Source organism: Lepus europaeus, assembly GCF_033115175.1.
Source record: "Lepus europaeus isolate LE1 chromosome 12 unlocalized genomic scaffold, mLepTim1.pri SUPER_12_unloc_1, whole genome shotgun sequence".
NCBI classification, from domain to species: domain Eukaryota; kingdom Metazoa; phylum Chordata; class Mammalia; order Lagomorpha; family Leporidae; genus Lepus; species Lepus europaeus.
Window position 1 is genome coordinate 357,718 of NW_026909001.1, and position 13,174 is coordinate 370,891.

At 42.7% G+C, this 13,174-nt stretch overlaps 1 long non-coding RNA gene across 2 annotated transcripts in view; it reads left to right on the forward strand.

Annotated features, from left to right (window-relative positions):
* The window catches only part of LOC133754274 (uncharacterized), a 303,902-nt gene that overhangs the window by 243,668 nt on the left and 47,060 nt on the right, over nucleotides 1-13,174 (forward strand). For both annotated transcript variants that reach the window (XR_009865178.1, XR_009865177.1), the window contains exon 4: nucleotides 4,201-4,409. This is a non-coding gene — a long non-coding RNA (uncharacterized LOC133754274). The remainder of the gene's footprint in view (nucleotides 1-4,200; nucleotides 4,410-13,174) is intronic.

Below are 13,174 nucleotides of genomic sequence, written 5' to 3' on the forward strand. Positions count from 1 at the left end.
TGGAGATAAAAACACATGACGTATTTTGAAAAATTCACAGAAAATGGAATTAAAGATAAGTATTTGGCACAAAATGAAATCCATGCAGTTTCTTCATAATGTGCATTTTCAAAAATTTTTTTTTGGACAGGCAGAGTGGACAGCAAGAGAGAGACAGAGAGAAAGGTCTTCCTTTGCCATTGGTTCACCCTGCAATGGCCATCACAGCCAGCGCACCGCGCTTGTTCCGAAGGCAGGAGCCAGGTGCTTCTCTTGGTCTCCCATGGGGTGCAGGGCCCAAGCACTTGGGCCATCCTCCACTGCACTCCTGGGCCACAGCAGAGAGCTGCCCTGGAAGAGGGGCAACCGGGACAGAATCCAATGCCCCGACCGGGACTAGAACCTACTGTGCCAGCGCCACAAGGTGGAGGATTTGCCTATTGAGCCATGGTGCCGGCCGCAAAATTTTTTTAAGTGCCTTCATAGTTAGAATTACAGAGACCTTGAAAAAGAAGAGCCTTCCTTTTGCAACAATACGATGAAACTGCAGGACATTATGCTAATGGAAAGAAAGAAAACTACTATGTTATCTCATATAGAAAGTCTAACAAGAAAATTTAAAAGTTGAATACATAGGACAGAAAATAGAATGATAGGTACCAGTGGTGGTTATGGTAAGAGGAGAGGATAGAGGTCAAAATATACCAAGTTGTAGTTATGGAGGATGAAGAAGTCTAGAGAACTAATGTACATCATGAGACTTATGGTCATGGTTAGTAATATTGTATTGCGTCCTGGAAACTTGCTAAGAGAGTAGATTTTTGAATGATCATGAAACAAAGCAAATTACAAAGGAGTAACAGATTATGACTATGTTAGTTACCTAACATGAATATTTGAAATAATCATTTCATTATGTATGACAAGTCTTCAAAATGTTGATGGAAATGCACATTATGAAAAAGAAAACTTGGAGCTGGCACCATGGCTCACTTGGTTAATACTCTGCCCGTGGCACCGTCATCCCATGTGGATGCCAGTTCTAGTCCTGGTTGCTCCTGTTCCAGTCCAGCTCTCTGCTGTGGCCTGGGAGGGCAGTTTGGGATCACCCTGGTGCTTGCGCACCTGCACCCACATGGGAAACCAGCTACCCACATGGCTCCTGGCTTTGGATCGGCACAGTGCTGGCCATAGCGGACATTTGGGGATTAAAACAATGGAAGGAAAACCCTTTAAAAAAAAAGAAAAGAAAAAAGAAAACTATGAATTTCAAACTTTTGAACAAAAATATCTTTTTAAAAACAGATTTATTAGGGCTGGCACTGTGATGTAGCAGGTAAAGCCACCGTCTGCAGTGCCAGCATCCCATAAGGGCTCCAGTTCAAGTCCTGGCTGTTCCACTTCCAATACAGCTCTCTGCTATGGCCTGAGAAAGCAGTAGAAGATGGCCAAAATCCTCAGGCCCCTGTACCTGCCTGGGAGACCCAGAAAAAACTCCTGGCTCCTGGCTTCAGATCAGCACACTTCTGCCTGTTGTGACCAACTGCAGAGTGAGCCAGTGGATGGAAGGCCTTTCTCTCACTCTTTCTGCCTCTCCTTTCCTACCTGTGTAACTCTAAATTCAAATAAATGAATAAATAAATCTTAAAAAAAATAAATCTTGTAAAAAGGACTTATGCCATCTTCTGTTTTCCCAGGCCATAGCAGAGAGCTGGATTGGAAGTGGAGCAGCAAGGACTCAAACAGGCACCCATAAGGAAGGCTGGCACTGCAGGTAGCAGATTTAACTGCTACGCTACAGCACTGGCCTCAACAAACTGTCTTTTAGTTTCATTTTGCACAAACCCTTTTAGATATCCTCCTATATCAAAATGTATTGTATACCTTAATATATCATCTAAATCAAAGAGAGAGTAAATAAAATATCATCTAAATCAAAGAGAGGGTAAATAAAATTATTATTGAAAATCACAGAAGACAGAAAAGTTGCAATGAATAGTCAACAATTCCAGATATGGTAGATAATCCAAGTCTGAAAAAATTGCCTTAAATGTAATTCATCTAATTTAACCTACTAAAAGGTAATATATTACCTACAATACACTCATTTTAAATATAAAGACAGACAGATGGAAGTAAAGAGATAGTGGAAAAAACACCATGCTCACACTAATTAAGAAAAGGAGGGTAGCAATATGATTTGGACAAAGCAAACTTTAGAACAAGGAAAATTATCAGGAATAAAGAGCAGAATGTACAAAAGGGCGAATTGTTAAGAAGTAACAGCAATCCTTAATAGGTATACACTTAAAAACAGAATGTCAGAATACAAGTATATGAAGCAAAAATAGAAACACAGGAGAAACAGATGAATCCACTTTTGAATGTTGGAGATGTCAGCAAGTCTCTGTTAGTAAGATACAGATTCAGCAAGCAAAATATCATAAAAATATTGTTTATCTGAACAGCACCATCAATCAACTTGACCTAATTGTCACTTATCAAATATAAGTTGCACAGAGAGAGGAGAGGCAGAGAGGGAGAGAGGTATTCCATCCATTGATTCACTCCCCAATTGGCTGCAATGGCCAATTGATCCAAAGCCAGGAGCCAGGAGCTTCTTCCAGGTCTCCCACATGGGTGCAGGGGCCCAAGGACTTGGGCCATCTTCTATGGCTTTCCCAGCACATAGCAGAGAGCCGAATTGGAAGTGGAGCAGCCAAGTCTCAAACTGGCATCCATATGAGATGCCAGCACTGTAGAAAGCAGCTTTACCTGCTATGCCACAGTACTGGAATGAATAGAAATTTAAATTTACTCTTTGACTGCAATGGAATAAAACTAATATTTAGTAACAGAAAGATAGCTAGGAAATCCCAAAATGCATGGTGATTAATCATTTGGCTGCTGCAAATGCTGTTGCAGCTTTACCTGCTATGCTACAGCACCAGCACCACCAAACTGTCTTTTAGTTTCATTTTGCACAAACCTTTTGAAATATCCTCCTATATCAAAATGTATTGTATACATTTAAATTTACTCTTTGACTGCAATGGAATAAAACTAATATTTAGTAACAGAAAGATAGCTAGAAAATCCCAAAGTGCATGGTGATTAATCAGCACATATTAACACATGGGTCAAAGATATGTCTGGAGGAATTTTAAACTATTTTAAAATGAAAATTCAACTTAGGAAATTTTGTGGTATCCAGCAAAAGCAGTTCTTAGAGGGAAATTGAGAGCATTAAATTCCTGTGTTAGAACAGAAGAAAGAGCTAAACCCTCTTAGTAGCTCTGGTTTACTCACCTGACTGATGCCTCTGTTGCAAGAATATTAGAAAACATAGACTCCTCTTTAATAATAGAAGGCGAAGCACTACCCAGGAATTCAATGATAGGAATACCTTGGAAACCAAGCTGTATCCCAGCCATGTTTCAGAAAGGCCCTTCTGACAAAGAACATGGCCCACATGAACAGAAACTGGACACTAAGTATATACGTTCTAGACCAGATTTCCAGGCCCACATCACAAAGCTTTAGCATAGGTACTAGAAGTTCAAGAGTTTGGAAGAAGGAACAACATGGGGGAGATGAAATCCCAGTCCTATCCCCCCTACACACTAGATGATCTGTTCATCCTCCTGGGGTCCTTTAGATCCCTCCATGCTACCTTCTAATCATATCTTTCCATTATACCATGTTGTTACCTAGGCATTAACTCAGACCTCATGTAAGTTTTGAACAAAAAGTCTAATATGCCCAGGGATTTTTACCCTCAACATTTACTCTGTTCTCAAATAAGGCTTTCTATATATACAATGTATTTTTAACTCTACAGAATCAGAAATAGACTCAGCAACAGCCCACTCCCCCTTATTTCCTCAAAAGGATTCATGTTTGCTAAAGACCATTACTAAAGAACAGAGTAACCTGTACCAAAGTGCATAAAGCCCAATAAAGAGGAAGATGAGGGCATGGCATATCTACCCATGGCAACAATTTAAACATCTTTTAGTATTCTTCCCCCTAGAATCCCTTTGAAGCTATTCTGTTCCTGAATGCTCTCAAATCTTGTTCCCTCCACAGAACCTGCTCTGCTACTCCATCCCTCTTCCAAATTCCCTCTCTTCTTCCCAACACATTTTTATTCTGCCTTGACTTTAAAAAATATATATATATATATATGTATATATATATATATATATATATATTTGACAGGTGGAGAGTCACAGAGAGGCAGAGGCAGAGAGAGAGAAGTCTTCACTCCCCAAATGGCCACAATGGCCAGAGCTGTGCAAATCTGAAGCCAGGAACCAGGAGATTCTTCCAGGTCTCCCACATGCATGCAGAGGCCCAAGGACTTCAAGGCTCATTCTTGTTGTAGCATTCATCAGTGTTCCCTTTTTATGGCTGAATTATGGGTCATTGTAAGTATGTGCCACACTTTCCTTATCCATTCATCAGTGGATGGACATTTGTGTGGTTTCCACATTTGGCTGCTGTGAGTGCTGTTGCTGTGAATATTTATGTGCCATTTCTGTGTGCATAATTTTTAATCTCTCTTGTGTATAATGCCTAGGAGAAAAATTGCTGGCTTAAATGGCAACTCTGTGTTTAATATTTTAAGGAACTGTCAAACTGTTTTCCAAAACACACCGTTTTCATTCTCTTTAGCAGTATGTAAGACTTTTATCTCTCTACGTTTTCTCAAACCTTATTATCTGTTTTTTCCAGTTATTATTCATTTGTTTTCATTTTATTTGAAAGACAGGGAGACAGATAAACCAACAGAAACAGAGAAACAGATGGGGAGAGATCTTCCATCTGCAGGTTCACTGCCCAAATGCCCATAACAATGGGCCAAGCCAAAGCTAGGAGACTGGAATTCCATGCAGATCTCTGAAGTAAGTGGTAGGGACCCAAGTACTTGAGTCATCACCTGCTGCCACCCAGAGTTCACATTAGCAGGAAGTTAGATAAGAGGAGGAAGATGGGCTGGTGCTGTGGCACAGCAAGTTAAAGCCCTGGCCTGGGGTGCCAGCATCTCATATGTGCACTGATTTTTGCCCCTATTGCTCTTCTTCCTATCCAGCTCTCTGCTATGGTCTGGGAAGGCAGTAGAAGATGGCCCAAGTCCTTGGGCCCCTGCACCTACATAGAGACCCAGAAGTCTCCAGGCCCCTGGCTTTGAATGTGTGCAGCTCCAGCCATTGTGGCCATCTGAGGAGTGAACCAGTAGATGCAGGACCTCTCTCTCGATCTCTGCCTCTCTGTAACTCTTTCAAATAAATAAAATGAATCTTGAAAAAGCCACAAGAAACACATATTTGTTTAAAAAAATAAAGAGGTGGAAGAGCCAGGTTCAAACCAAGCACTTGGATTTGGGATGGTAGCATCCCAAGAAGTGCCTCAACTCATTGTGCCAAATGCCTACCCCTGTTATCTGGTTTTTCAATTGTGATCATTCTAGTAGGTGTGAAGTGGTATTTCATAGTGGTTTTCTACTTACTTTATGAGTAATGAAGTCAAGGAGCTTCAGTTATAATTATTTACTTTCAGTGGCATTTAAGAAGGACATGAACTATTAGTATAGTTGATCTACTAAGTATAATGAAGAAAAATAACTTATTTTAATTTGTAAAAAGAAAATATTTCTCATAAGTATTTGAAAACATTTACATAGCAATATCAGGGTTTTGTCCACCCGTACTGTTTCCTACTTCAGTTCCTCTTAATGTTATGTTGTCTGTGTGTTTAAGGAACTGTAATACTGTGCACTGAATTTGTTCTGTAAGATTACTTTCTGTATGGAGTAGGGGTAGGAATACCTTCTAATGACTTCTCAGGATTAACTAGAAGGCAGAGCAGAAGTGATTACCAATAGCTCCAAAGCTCAATGTGGTTTAATCACCAATGGTGTTTACATTTGTTGTGGTTAAATATGTTCCTTATGTGGTAAATATCAAACAAATGTTGAGAGCATTTACATAAGGCAAATATCATACTTTCTAAGAGATGAATGGACAATGTTTAAATTGACTTTACACTTTAATCATAGTGTAATCACGGGGTACATCACACCTGCCAAATGGTGACTGAAAGTTGTAGAGTAGATATATGGAGAATTACATTATTCTACTTGATTCTGTGTATGTATGTTTAAACATCTTTGTGATGAAAAGCTTTAAGAAAAAGATATTGAGTGCCTCATGAAGAGAGGAAGGAGGCAGTAAGGATTTCTGGTGTGCATAAGTCAATCCATCAAGAGCAGAGTTTAGTTATCTCTCAATAAAGACATTTCTAGAAGTCTAATTCCTTTGTAGTTGAGCACTGTGGAAGGAAAGTGATTTTTTTTTCTGTGAGAAGGGAGGGAGAGAGGAAGAGGGAAGGGAGGGAGGGAGGGAGGGAGGGAGAAGGAAGGAAGGAAGGAAGGAAGGAAGGAAGGAAGGAAGGAAGGAAGGAAGGAAGGAAGGAAGGAAAGAAGTTATTTGATGAAGACTTCCATGAGGTAACTTCTAGTTTCTCTGTAACTGGTGAGTCCAACACATCTGATAACCAAGGAGAGATAGCATAAGTTTCAGGAAAGTGCAGGAGATTTCAAATGGTTTTAAGTAGAAAGGAAGAGAGCATGAACTAGGGAATCGGGGACTTAAGTTCTGTTTTATTTGTTCATGGTTACATAGGATAGGATAATGATTTGTGAAATGAGTGAGTAAATTATTTCCAGTAAGTGCTAGAGCTACCCCTAAAATCAGTAGAGTTGATCATAAAATTAATACAATAGTTATTAGTCACTTATAGGAATGCATTTCTAGAAAAGCCAGAGAAATGGGATATTGCCAGACAGGAAAGATTAAAGTGGATTGGAAGAGGTCGTTTGGAGTGGAGCCTTTTAAATGTTATCTTGAAGACAATAAAATCTGCTTAAAGAGGGAGGAAATGCAGACATGAGGCTATTGGGTAGATGAATAAGTGGAAAAATTATGACCCAGAGTTCAAAAGTTGACAAATATACAGTATATGCTGCAAAGTTAGAGGGGTGAGGTCAAAGGGTCAGACTATAATACTTCACATGGCAGACATTCCCAGTGGTAAACTCTGGGATGTGGCAGCAACTTAACTGGAGTAAGACTCTAGATGGGAGAGTAGAGGTCTCCATGTTATTGATTTGTCAATCCACATGGATATTAGTTCCTCCAGTGATCTCCACTGCTTCCAGTTCCTTACCTTGGGCCACATCCCACATTGTTTACCATCCCAGGACCTCCACAGAATCTTCATTGATTCTGCAACATTAAGCTTCAGACGATGCAGGTTGAATGGCATAACTCCGGATAAAAAGATAGAAGTATGGTAGAGTAAGGGGCTGCAAAGAACATGTTTCATATTTGTTTTATTTTGACATCCAGAATTTCCAACTTTCTACTGTAAAAACTACCTTAAGTGTCTTCCAGGAAATTGTTCAATGTTTTGTTTAACATTTATTTATTTGAAAGGCTGAGTGTGGGTCTGGTGTCGTAGTGTTAGCAGGTAAAGTGCGGGCATCCCATAGGGGTGCCAATTCATGTCCTGGCTACTCTACTTCCAATACAACTCCCTGATAATAGCCTGGAAAAGTAGTGGAGGATGGTGTTTGGACCTTGTCACCAATCTGGGAGATATGGATGATGCTCATGGCTCTTCACTTCAGCCTGGTCTCTCACTGGCTGTTGGGGCCACCTGAAGAGTGAACCAGCACAGGGAAGATTCTCTCCCTCCCTCCCTTCTTCCCTCCACCCTGTAGCTCTGAATTTCAAAAAAATATCTTTTAAAAATAAAGATAGAGATACAGAATGAAAGAGAGACAGAGAGATATGTCATCCATCTTCTGGCTCAAACTCCAAATAGCTGTCATGGCTGGGGATAGGCAAGACAAAAGCTATGAGCCCAAATCTCCTCTGGGTCTACCACATGGGTGGCAGGGAGCTACCTTCATAAGCTTATTTTCCAGTAGGAAAACATCAATGCCCCAAAGTATGGTTTCCCAATGCATTACTATGCCTCTCATGACAGATTCTCAACCAACAATTCTAACATTTTTAGACCTTAACCCAATCAGTCCCATGTATACTATGGCAGTAATCTTCAACCCCACCTGAGGTGAAGTTCACCCACCTGTGACATCCTCTAGTCATTACAATATTTTCTTTTAAAAAAAAGATTAAGCACAATTTTCTGAAAAAGATATGTGACTTTGACCCTCTTCAGATATAATGGCTTACCTCCTTTATTCCCCCAGAGGCCAAAAAATAGTCAGTGAGGGGCAGGGTATATGGGCTGCAACACAATATTGTACAGACTAGGAAACAGAGCACAAGTCCTCAGACTTCTCCAGGTCAGAAGTGCCTTAAGGGGCAGTTGATAACCATCCCCCTAGAGCTCAGTGGGCTGTCATCATTTAAATCCAAAACAGATGATGAGTAAGTGCTGAACTAATTCTTTCTTTTCCCTAAGTATAAACCTTATGTTACTCAAATCTCATGTCTCCAAAACAGTACACATAAAAGACAACAATCATTAGAATATTTATTGCAGAAAGTCAGTATTTTCATAAAGGGATAACTTATTTTGGAGGAGGAAATCTTCCTCTCTGGAAATGTTGAAGGTGTATTTTATGTTTGAAGAGTAGACAAAGATCTCCCAATACAGTGCCTTCAAAAAATGTAGGTGTGGTTGGAGATACCTGGCTGGCTTGATGCCTGCAGGTATGGTTTGTATGGGGCAGGAACTCTTTTTTTTTGACAGTCAGAGTGGACAGTGAGAGAAACAGACAGAGAGAAAGGTCTTCCTTTTGCCATTGGTTCACCCTGCAATGGCCGCCACGGCCGGTGCACTGCCCTGATCCAAAGGCAGGAGCCAGGTGCTTCTCCTGGTCTTCCATGGGGTGCAGGGCCCAAGCACTTGGGCCATTCTCCACTGCACTCCCGGGCCACAGCAGAGAGCTGGCCTGGAAGAGGGGCAACCGGGACAGAATCTGGCGCCCCGACCGGGACTAGAACCTGGTGTGCCAGCACCGCAAGGTGGAGGATTAGCTTATTGAGCTGTGGCACTGGCCAGGGCAGGAACTCTTTATTGGGCATGGATGCCAGATGCCTCTGTGATAGTGGCAGATCCTTGAATGCCACCACTTTCTGGAGTTGTCTCTCCGTGTGTTTGTTCAGGGCATTCTTCAATGGGTAATTTTGGTCAGCCAAGGGCGCTTCATAGCTACATGACTTGATACTTTTACAAGAGGAAGTTTTGTAGTTAAAAGCATGTCCCTGGACAGTATCTGCCTGGGCCTGTAATTGTGCCTTAAATGTTTTCACAGGCTTTGTCAGAGAAGAATGTGATTCTTGGGGGAAGGTGATTCTGACACCATGGTTACTCCCTCTTTTCACATCTAACACCTTGTCAATGTCTGTCTTCAATTTCACAGTTTTGGTGTTGCCAGTAGAGGCAGCTCTACTATTAACTTTGCTTTGGCTCTGCACAGATGATGGTGAGGAGGTCCCCTTTCCAAGGAAATGTTCTTGCCCTTTGTTTTTGCTGCTAGCACAAATCCATTGCTATTGCAGTTGATTTTCAACAATGTTGCAATGGATTCGTTTCTGAGAGGAGGAGCTGTTGAATTATGGGATCTGAAACCTTTCCCAATTAACCCACAAAACAGTCACAGATGCAAGGGCAAGAGGATTTATTATTTTATTGCCAGCTAGCTGGGGCTCCCACTGACACATACAACATAGTGCAGTGTGAGGGTGAGAAGCCTTGCCTCTCTCCTTCTCAGTGTTTTTATACACTTGAGTAAACAATTATATTCATCATTACACATGTATGCTAGTTCTTTTATTCTTCATATGTCAATTACCTAATTTGAGTGTTTTATTGTTACATCTCAGCAGTCTGGGACTACGCATCTCAGAAGGAAGTGGTCACACAAGGTAGTAGGAGACCATTAATTTCAGGAAGTATTTACCAAGTTTCATTTTTCTGGAGTTTGTGAAGCCTGTCATGGCAGTACAACTATTCCCCACCCCACCCCCATTCTTACACTGTACATCCCACATTAAGTCATTGAGCAAGCATCACAGTACAGAAGCAAAAAGCAATTGATATTCAGCATCCGCTAGTTCTCTCTCTCTCTCTCTCTCTCTCTCTCTCTCTCTCTCTATATATATATATATATATATATATATATATTCATTTCAACAGAGCATGGTGGGGGCAAGAGGCATGGAGTCACCACACAGACCGCGGGAGTCAGGTGAAAGTGGGCTTGAGGCAAGCAGCCCACAGACTCGTTTATTTCAGTTAGTACAACAGCTTATATAGCCAAGACCAGCCAATCTGGTCAAGGGGCGGTCTATGCCCCAGCCAATCACAGCCTGTTTCCAGGCAATTTCTAAAGCCATCCAATCACAGCCTGTTGCCAGGCAGGCTCTGTTTGCCATGTGGGTTTCAACGCCATCAAGTCACAGCCTGTTGCCAGGTAGGGTCCATTGCCAGGTGGGTTTCAAAGCCATTCCTGAGTAACTGATGCTTGCTTGCCAGCGGCCATCTTGGCATGGCCTTCTCATTCCACCACATTTCCCCCTTTTCATTTATTTTTGAGAAACAGGAGGCATGATTCTTGGCCATACCATTGTTGACACCATTTCTGTGTGGTTTCTGTATGCAGTGTGCCTTTCTTAGGTTGTCCTCCAGGGGATCTTACCCATCATTGACTAACCAGCACTCAAATTGAGAGACCACAGGATTGCTTGCTCAGATAGGGGTAGGGATTTTGAATAATGGTTAATAGGAATGGCATGACCACACACAGGCTGTGGGCCATTTGAGTGGCTGACCAGAGCTAGTGGGGTACATAGTAATGGATGTGGCTATGGGCAGTTTCTCAGTGTAGGATGATAGGGCAGGTGCGTCCACTAAGAAGGCAGACTCTCAGTCTTGTTCAGCTGGTTCAGTTGGCTGTCAGTTGCAGGCTTGATGTTTCTGGCTGGTACCCAAATGGGCTGTTCCACATTATCTGAAAAGACACAAGCATATCCTTGATCCTTGGTTAGCAGAAGTCTTTCTAAGGGTGTTGGAACCCAGGGCCTGAATTTTGCGTACACTTCTATATTAACAGCAAGCATGTCTGTGGCATGGGATGTAGCAGCTGCCCTGAGAGCCTGGGGTGCCTGAGTACTGCCACAAATGTGGGGATCCTCACTGGGTGTGGATGGGATGATCTTGCATGAGTTATTGTCTAGGGTTCCTGTAAGTTCATCCCACGGGTATGTGGTGGTTGGCTGACTAGGCATTACTACATTGCTGGATACCTTGTTTGCTACCTTGTTTGCTACATTATTGGCTACTTTGTATGCTACCTTGTTTGCTACATTTTTTTCCCTGTCGGAGCTCCCTAAGTCATCAACTATTTTCTGTGAGACAGGGACCTGGAGTGTCAGGCTCTTATCACTCACAGATTCACTATGTTTGATAATCTGCATGGGAATCTGAGAGGGGGGTATCTTTCCCATGTCTGAGTGCTTAAGAGTGGCATGGCATATGAACTCTAGCCAAAGGAAAGACACGCACAGCACTGTTGCCATAAAGCAAATTCCTTGCGCCTCAGCTGTTGGTGGCATTTTGCAGGAGGTTTCCCTAGGTTAGACAAACAGATAGTGGTGTAGGAGGTTTCCCTAGGTTAGACAAACAGATAGATTGTAAGTATGTCCTGTGCTTAGTGGGGGACTTCCTTGATTCGTTAGGTCAAGGCCGTATGCCCACAAGGTGTCCCTGGAGTGTCACCTCCATTGAGTGAGGGAAGATGACTTGGTTTCAAATTCTGGGATGATCAGTCCCTTATGTGAATTCGATAGGTGAACCAAAAGTAAAAGGAGGAGCCAAGAAGTTTTGTACACTTCTGGGCGGTGTGTGCCTAACCTGTGTTGGACCTCTCAGTTGCAGAGATGCCCACTTGCTTGGGAGGACGCCCAAAGATCCAGACTCCAGATGAGTTGATGCAAAAAGCACGAGGTTTTTATTGAACATTTGCGCAAACGGGCCCCCACCTCAGGCGGTGAGGAGCCCTGAGCGGCAGTTTCACACAGGTTATATAGGCAACAAATTAGCATATTTCTAATGCGCATGCGTAAAATGCGGGCGGAGAGTGCTGAGGTGTTACAGGATTGGCCGGTCGCAGTGACATCATAAGTGCGCGCCTAGAGACTCTCCGAAGGGGAGGGCAGCTCTGCTCTGGGCGTGCCCAGAGGTTTCCTGAAGGGGAGGGGCAGTTCTGCTCTGGGCATGCCTAGAGAGTCTCTGAAGGAGATTGACTTTTCCTTCCCAGAGAACGTCCTGCCCACTAGACTCTGGGGAGCATCTAACCTCTTAAGAAGCCCCTGATATTTGCCCAGGCCTAGTTTCTTTTCCCTCCCCCCATAAGGGTCCTTCATTCCCTCCTTTTCTTTTTGCACAGATTTTAATCCTAAAATCTATTGGACCTCAGAGGTCTTTGAAGCTTGACACTGGTACTGTTGAGTCAGTACCAGGGTTTGGACAAGGGAAAGCCTCTCGCAGAAAAACTGGAGCAACCTGTTAAGAATACATGGGCCAAAAGTTAAAAGAAGGAATAGGATGAGTAGGGGGCCCATTATGGTTGATACTAGGGGTAGTTAACCATGGGGATTTAGTAAACCATCCTTTATACCAGCTGTAATGGGCCTCTCTATCCCTTTGTCTCTTGTCAAACCTCTCCCTGAGCTTTGACATAGAGTCCCTGATTACCCCAGATTGGTTTACATAGAAGCAGCATTCCTCTCCCAGGGCAGCACACAATCCTCCCTCCTTAAGAAAAAGTAGATCTAAACCTCGTCGGTTTTGTAGTGCAGTTTCGGCAAGGGAATCTAGGGATTGCTCTAACCTTGTAATGGATTGCTGGAGTGCTCTTATATCCTCATCTACCGCAGCCCGGAGCTCAGAATAAAGTTGGGAGCCCCGTGCTAAAGCTGTCGCACCAGTGCCTACCCCAGCCGCTTCCCCCCATCCCAGTAGGACAGCCAGGGTTATCGAGGTGGGCTCTCGCCAGAAGCAAGCGGGCCGTCCATCATACCAATCAATCAGAGTGTCAGCTGGATGGTAATACATTCTGGGCATTACTCTTACCAAAACGCAGAAGTCATTGGTA